The following is an 8,010-nucleotide window of genomic DNA, read 5'->3' as shown; positions in this document are numbered from 1 at the left end:
AATATAAATGGTGCCTTTTCCTCTTTCTTCCTATAGTGAAGTCTAAAGGACCCGTAAGAAGGACTCGGGCCTCAGAAACATAAGACTCTGTCTAGGACCCTTTCTTAGGGAATAGGAGGTAGAATATTTTTCATTCTTACTGAAAAATTGCCTATTCTGTGGATATAGAAGACAATTTTTAGTACAAGCTAAATTATCACATGTACTTTGCTCTGCTATATCAAAGATGTATAGCACAGAATGTGTGCTTTTGTTAATTTCTCTCTTGTATAACAAAACACATTTTTTATTTAGTTATGACCTAAACATAAACATCTATGTTATGTTTTGGTCTTTATTATTTATTTTGCAGCTATTGAGAAAAGCAGGCCCTGGTAGATAGTCCAGAGAGGAACCACTGCCAAGCTTGCCACCAAGGGCTCACAGAGGGAACTGAAGAAGCCTACCTCACAGGACTCTGTCGAGAACAAGCAGCCTTTCATGGTCCCCCATATCCTCACTGCGATGGTTTGGCGGTAACTTCTCAGGACCAGCGTGCAGGGAAGGGAGGTAGAGTCTTCCTGCAGTGTTATACTTGGCTATGATTGCTTCATAGCATTTTATGCCTGGTAACTCAGTGAGACTGTTTGCCATTATATTATTGGCATAGCTGCTCATAAAAGCGTATCCATAGTACAGGAGGATCTAGGCCAGGAGAGATTATCTCAGTTTTATACTGTGTGCAGAACTCTCCTGAGAATTATTTAGGAAATGATATTGATACCAGACCACTAACTCATTGTTCCCTCTCTTAGGGTGAATACTTCATTTTCCTCCTTTGGGAGAATATACTTGGGGCTTTCTCTGCTCACTGATCTCAGGATGGTTGAATAATGGTGGAACTCATTAGAGTTTGGGATTTGAATATTTACTTTTCCTGGAGATTCCTTGGCCTCTAGACAAATACATTTATTTCCTACTTAGCATTCTTTGAGTTGAACATGCAAAGATGATAGGGGTGTGGGGTACCTTGTCAAGCCACAAACGTAACCTGCTCTCCCCTCCCGCACTGTTATCAAGCTTTGACTTGCTTGGTATGATTCAAGTCCTAATCTTGTTCTTCCCCTAACAGTAAAATTAAGTGGTTTCACTGTATTATGGGCATTCGAAATTCACTAAAGCATCTGCATGTCACATGGACTAGCCCAACAGAAATCTCTAATCTGAAGTTGACCTTTAAAAAAAACAACACAGCTCAGAATTTGACCTCATCACCTCAGGAAATTGGGCTTAAAATCTGTCTGTGAACCATAGTGTTCAATGGTCTTTTTTCCCCACCAAGCTTTTCTGAATTTGCCTTGGGTATCAAAGATATTATTTGCTCACCCAAACAATCCAAAACATCTTCATGTATGTATGTATATATTTTAAAATGCACATTCTCTCTTCCTTAATATTGTTTTTATTAAACACTTGTTTTGGAAGGAGCACAATGTGAATAATAACATGGGTGTGGGCCTCCACATACCAAAGCCCCAAGGAATTCACTTACAGCATGTTTAAGTCTCGGTTGAGGCCTCTAAATTCCACCCAGTACATGGGTGGAACAGTAAGAGGTTCAGCCTTGGGTTAGGAAGGAAGAAAGAGAGAATATAAACAAACTAGGAACTGTTTGGATCATGACAGGTGGCTGTTGATTAGGACAGGCATATAACCCACCTGGGTGCCTTAGTGGAAATGTCATGCCTTATTTTAGAAGGAAATTAGATTCACTGATAGAAAATGCATTCTAGGGACCAAATAAAGTTCTAATAACATATTTTAAGTGTGCCACCTACCAACAACATTAATTTTCAAATCTGCTTTTTTCTTTCTTATTTATTTATTTATTCATTTATTTATTTATATTATTGATTTTATTGGAATTATACTGGTTAATAAAATTATATAGGTTTCAGGTATGCAATTCTGTAACACATCATCTGTATATTGTATTGTGTGTTCACCACCCCAAGTGATGTCTCCTTTTGTTACCATTTGTCATCCCTATACTCAAATTTGCTTTTAACAAAGATTTAAAATAAAAATAAACTGATAGCAAAATGGTAAATCAGTGAAGAGAAATTTGTAAAAAAGCACACATGCCTAATTTCAATGAAATGTTAGTTTTTTAAAAGATTATATGAAAATAACTTAAAACTTAGTCAGGTACAGGCAAATCTATGGAGACAGAAAGCAGATCAGTGGCTGCCTGGGGCTGGGATTAGGGACTGACTGCAAACTGGCACAAGGGATGTTTTGGGGGTAATGAAATGTTCCCAAACTGATGGTGGTGATGGTTGCACAACTGTGTAAATTTAATAAAGAGCATTGAACTGACCATTTAGGATGGGTGAATTTTATGATATAGAGATTATATATGGTATAGAAATGATACCTCATAAAGTTAAAAACATTGACCAGGTGCAGCTTCATGACATGGGATTTGGCAGTGATTTCTTGGATATGAAACCAAAAGCACAGGCAAAAATCACACAAATATAAATTGGATTACATCAAAATAAAAAACTGTGCATCAAAAGACATAATCAACAGAGTTAAAAGGCAGCTCTTAGAGTGTGAGAAAATATTTTAAAATTATATATTGGATAAGGGCTTAATTTTCAGAATATATAAAGAACTCGTAAAGTTCATCAACAATAAAGCAAATAACCTGAATCAAAATTGGGCTAAGATCTTGAATAGAAATTTCTCCAAAGAAAACATACATATGGCCAATAAGAACATGAAAAGATGCTCAACATTACTAATCATTAGGGAAATTCAAATCAAAACCACAATGAGATGTCACCTCACATGCATTAGAAGAGCTACTATAAAAAACAACCACCAGCCCTGGCCGGTTTGGCTCAGCGGTTAGAGCGTCGGCCTGCGGTCCTGAGAGACCCGGGTTCGGTTCCCGCTAAGGGCACGTACCTCGGTTGCAGTTTGTCCCCGGCCCTGGTTGGTTGTGCGGGTGGCAGCCACTCGATGTGCCCCTTTCACCTCGATGTTTCTCTCTCTCTCTCTGTTCCTCTCTCTCCCTCCCACTCTACCTGAACAAAAAATGGAAAAATGTCCTCGGGTGAGGATAAAAAAAAAAAAAAAAACAACCACCATAAAATATGTTAGCAAGGATGTGAAGAAATTGGAACTCTTGTGCGTTGGTAGGAATGTCAAATGATTCAGCTTCTTTGGAAAATAGTATAGGGAGGTTCTCTACAAATTAAATATTGAATTACCATATGATCCAGGAATTCTACTTTTGAGTATATACTCAAAAGAATTGAAAGCAAATTTTGAAGAGATATTTGTTTATAGCAACATTATTGTTTATGTTTATAGCAACATTATTCACAATAGCTAAAAGGTGGAAACAACCAAGTGTTCGTTGACAGATGAGTGGATAAATACAAAGTAGTATTACAAATAAGGAAATATTACTCAACCTTAAAAAGGAAGGAAATTTTGACACATGCTACAACATATGTGAACCTTAAGGATATCATGTTAAGTAAAATAAGCCAGTCACAAAAAGACAAACATATATATCACTTACATGAGGTTCCTAGAATAGTCAAATTTATAGACATAGAATATAGAATGATGATTTCCAGGAGCTAGAAGGGTTGGGGGAAATTGGGAAGTTATTGTTTAATATTTTAGAAGTTTCAATTTTTCAAGATAAAAAGAGTTCTGGAGATGAATGTTGGTAATAGTTACACAACAATGTGAATGTACTTAACTATACCACTTAACTATACACTTAAAAAGATTAAGATAGTAAAATTTACGTTATGTGTATTTTGCCACAGTTAAAAATTTTAAATGAGTTAAGAAAATCTAACCATGTATGCTTGTGTATTCTAGAAAAGGAAAAATTGATTTTGTCTACTTTGGTCCCTGGAATAATATTTTATCAGTAAGTTTAGTTGTGGATATAAATGCATCCAAGACTATGCTGATCAATTCTGATTTTGCCTCTGCTGTTCTTTTAGATAGTTCATCTCTTATCATGAAATTAAATCTCACTTTTGTATAGATATTGTCACCCAGGCCAATGTCACAAATTCTGGTCCTACAGCTCTAACTTTTTGATGGTATTTTCACTAGAACATAACCAAATTGTCCCAGATTCATTGTGGGAAATGAAAATTCATATTCTTTGTCTGTAAACAGTGCCTGCCTCTTGAATTCCTTTTTTCTTCCAGTGGTCACTATTTATCATGGCTTATATCTGTGAAATCATTTGGTATCTTACCTATTTTTCATGGACACTGATTGGTTTTTCTGTTCTCGTTCTTTTCTATTTAGAACATACTGTGAAACAGTGACAGGTGAGTTTATATCTTAAAACATCCAGACCATTCACAGTGAATCCTATCCCGTTTACCCAAAGTAACCTCTGACTGTTACTAAGGTTAATTCTCTACTTCTCCCAGTGTGATCTACTTACTGTCCCATTCTTATTTTCATGTGTTTTTATCCTTTCTTCCTAGATAGAGTGATCTTCTCCCTCTTTCCCACTTTATGATCTCTTCCCATCAAATTCCCCTCAACCAGGAACCTCCCTGATTACTGCATTCTGTGCTCATCTCAACTTTCGTTGAATGGCTGCCTTGACACTTAATATCTCCTCTGGGTCACACAGTGGAGCAGTGGGCTCTATGAGCTGTCAGCACCAGACAAGAATAACAAAAGCAAAGCAGGATGGGCCTGGGGTCAGATGACAGGGGAGTGTTGACAGGAGGCCATGAGTTGAAACGGCATTGCGGTCTGGGTCAGACAGTGAATTAGCACAGTAGAAGACACAGAGGTGAATCAAAGGAGCACGAGAGTCAAAGTCTTTGGAAAAGACTGAAGAAGAATAGAATGATGAATTGAAGTCAAGTCCAAATATCTCCCAACTTCTAATAAGTGCTGTAGTCACAGTGCCTTGACTGGGCACAATCTCAAGCAGCAGGACAATTCAGGGGAGATGGTATAGGCTGTGGTTCCTGACCGATATGGATCCTAATCCCAGTCCCCCCTGTGGTTGGGCAGGTTACTTAACATCTCCAGCCTTGTTGTGTTAACCTCTGAAACAGGAATAACAACACCAAAATTATAGGGCTGCTGTGATGATTTATAAAATTAAATAATGTAGATAAAGCTCCTGGTAGATGCTCTAGGATAGTAGCTTTTAAACCTTTCATACTGGCTGAAGTTAATTGGTCTATAGGTATTGAATGAAAACTACCTTCTGTATGAGGTATAAAGATAATATATCATGATATCACTGTGCAAGTAAAGCGTAGTGTTGATTTATTCAGCCTACATCTTAAGTAGGTAAGAAATATTGCTTTCCTTTTTTCCTTTTCTCTTCCTACCTTTATTTTTTTCTTTTTCCTTTCTTTTACTTTAATTTTCACTCTGCTATGGTCTTGTGAAAAATTGAATCTCAGTGATTTTTGGGATTCCCCACCTCCTTTAGTTTTGGGCGAAGAGTTTGGAGTCTTTCACTAACATAGGAGAGTCTTGCTACTACTTGGTCTCTGTCTATCTTGAGCACTGCTGAGATGTTCACCATGCCCAGGACTCCTTCAGATCTTTTGCCACACTTGGACTCCAGGGTTAATCTAAGAACACTGCATCGAAGTCCAGTGTTATAAGAAGCCATCTGGAAAGAAAGGAGGATGGAAAGAAGGAAGAAAGAAAACACGAGCCCAGGGACACCTGGGTTTGCTTGTTAGACAATAGATCATCAGAAGAAAGGCCTGTATTCTAATCAGAAATTAAATGTCTGTAGAAAAAAAAAAAAAGAATAATAAAGAAGAATAGAAGCTCGAAGGCCATGGAAAAGCCCAAAGTCCAACGTACTATACAGATTTTTCATTTGCTATTTGAATGTTCTCTTCCTCTGGTAGAAGAGACAAGCAGTGTTCAAAGGGTATTTCCAGCTGACTCAGACAAAGAGAACTTCCCTGTTGTGAGAGGCAGGAAAAACAAACTAGATGACTTCTTGTTTTGATCCTATCCTAGCTTAGTTACTTAACTTCATCTTTGGGACCCAGTTTTCTTCATCTGTAAAATGGAGGTCTTCTAACCACAAACTCTTAAAAATATAATTGGATTTTAAAATCCCCTAGAATCATCTGATTGACAAGGGTAATTTTAGAGGGTGGGCTTTGCCATAGGCTTTAGAGTCACAGCTATAAAACAATTCAGAGGTAAAGTAACCTCCTCCCAGCTGTCATTCCTCCTTAGGTCACCTCTGCTACAGGCCGGATGACTTTCTGTTCTGACTTAGAGTCATTTACTGGCAAGTGTTATCTCCTCGTTTACTACTAGAGTTAAAATTCTTTTTCCTTTTTTTTTTTATCCTCACCCGAGGACATTTGTTCAGACAGAGCGGGAGGGAGAGAGAGGAAGAGAGAGAGAGAGAAACATCGACGTGAAAGGGACACATCGAGTGGCTGCCACCCGCACAACCAACCAGGGCCGGGGACAAACTGCAAGCGAGGTACCTGCCCTTAGCGGGAACCGAACCCGGGTCTCTCTGGACCGCAGGCCGACGCTCTAACCGCTGAGCCAAACCGGCCAGGGCTTCTTTTTCCTTTTTAACTAATTAATTTATTTTTGTTACAGATGTTTCTCCTTTCCCCCCCACTGATTCCTCCTTCCCCCTCCCTAGAGTTAAAATTCTTTAAGGAATTGGTTCAGCTATCCAGACCCTGTCTTCTCTTCTCCCTCCCTGCTCAGACATGTTCTTCTTGAGCATGGTAAGCACTAACAAGAATTATTTACAAGTGAATGGAAATAACCAACTTTAAGAACTCAAGAATTTCCTCTGAAGGTTATTTACTGACCTCTTGGAAAGTTGTTTCTGTCGCCCACATTCTAAAATATTTATTTTTAATTTTTTTTTGCTATTGTACCTAACTCTTTACAAGCATTTTTTCTTTTATTTCACAACAAGCCTAAAAAGTACCTATTAATATCATTTTTTCAGGGTGGTGGAGGGATTGAGCCAAGAAAAAAAGAACTCATGGACACACACAACAGTGTGGTGATTGCAGGGGCTAAGGGGGTGGATGGAGGTGGAAGATAATTTAGGGGATAACTGGTGATGGGAAAAAAAAATTTTTTTAAATAAAGAAAAAATATATATCATTTTCCAGATAGGGAAACAAAGGTTCAGAGGGGTTAAGGGGTTTGCCCAAGAGCTTTCAACTACTAAGGGGCAGAAGCAGGACTTGATTCCAAATTTTTTCAGATTCCAAAGCCTACTTTCATGAAGTAGAAATACTTAGATATTTAGATATCTAAATTCTTTAAATAGAGATAGTAATTGCCTCGCAATTAAAGAGGCAACCTGGTTTAGCGGCATCCATAGAGGAAGAACAACAATGGTAAATTTGTAAATGAAACTTCCTCCTCCCAGTTCAGTCCAAACACTCTCTGATCTTAAGCAGCTGTTCTGGGATACGCAGCACTGAAGTCTAGCCTTGAGTTTGTAATCATGGTACTCACACAGAATCACCAGGAGTTTCCAACGCAATATTCTACTCTTGAGCAACAGACATTTTAGTGAGAGAAAAAGGAAAACACTTTTAATAAAGATCTAGGAAAGAAACTGATTGACCCAATCCCATTAGGACAAGTCAGACTGGAAATAATAGCCTTTTGCTTTTAGCTTATTCGTTGTAGGCAACTACATCCCATAATGTGTGCGTCCCATAATGACTCCCAATTCTCAGAACACTGAAAATCCTTTCAACAATCTTTACAGGCAAACGAAGTCTGTTATTTGTGAGGGAAGGAAAATACCAGGATTGCTTACTGACTGTAGAAGCATATAGTAAACACTCTGTGGAATGTGTCTTGTGTGTATGTTACTCTTAATCCACATTGAACACGTTCGATTCGTCTTTTTTTTCTGAAGAACGCTTTTCTACAGATATTTGTGTCTCCTTAAAAATCAAAACAGAACTTCCTTGTCTGTTTTTTAAA

Source organism: Molossus molossus, unplaced genomic scaffold (genome assembly GCF_014108415.1).
Source record: "Molossus molossus isolate mMolMol1 unplaced genomic scaffold, mMolMol1.p scaffold_m16_p_14, whole genome shotgun sequence".
Taxonomy (NCBI): domain Eukaryota; kingdom Metazoa; phylum Chordata; class Mammalia; order Chiroptera; family Molossidae; genus Molossus; species Molossus molossus.
Note: the sequence above shows the minus strand (reverse complement) of the source record.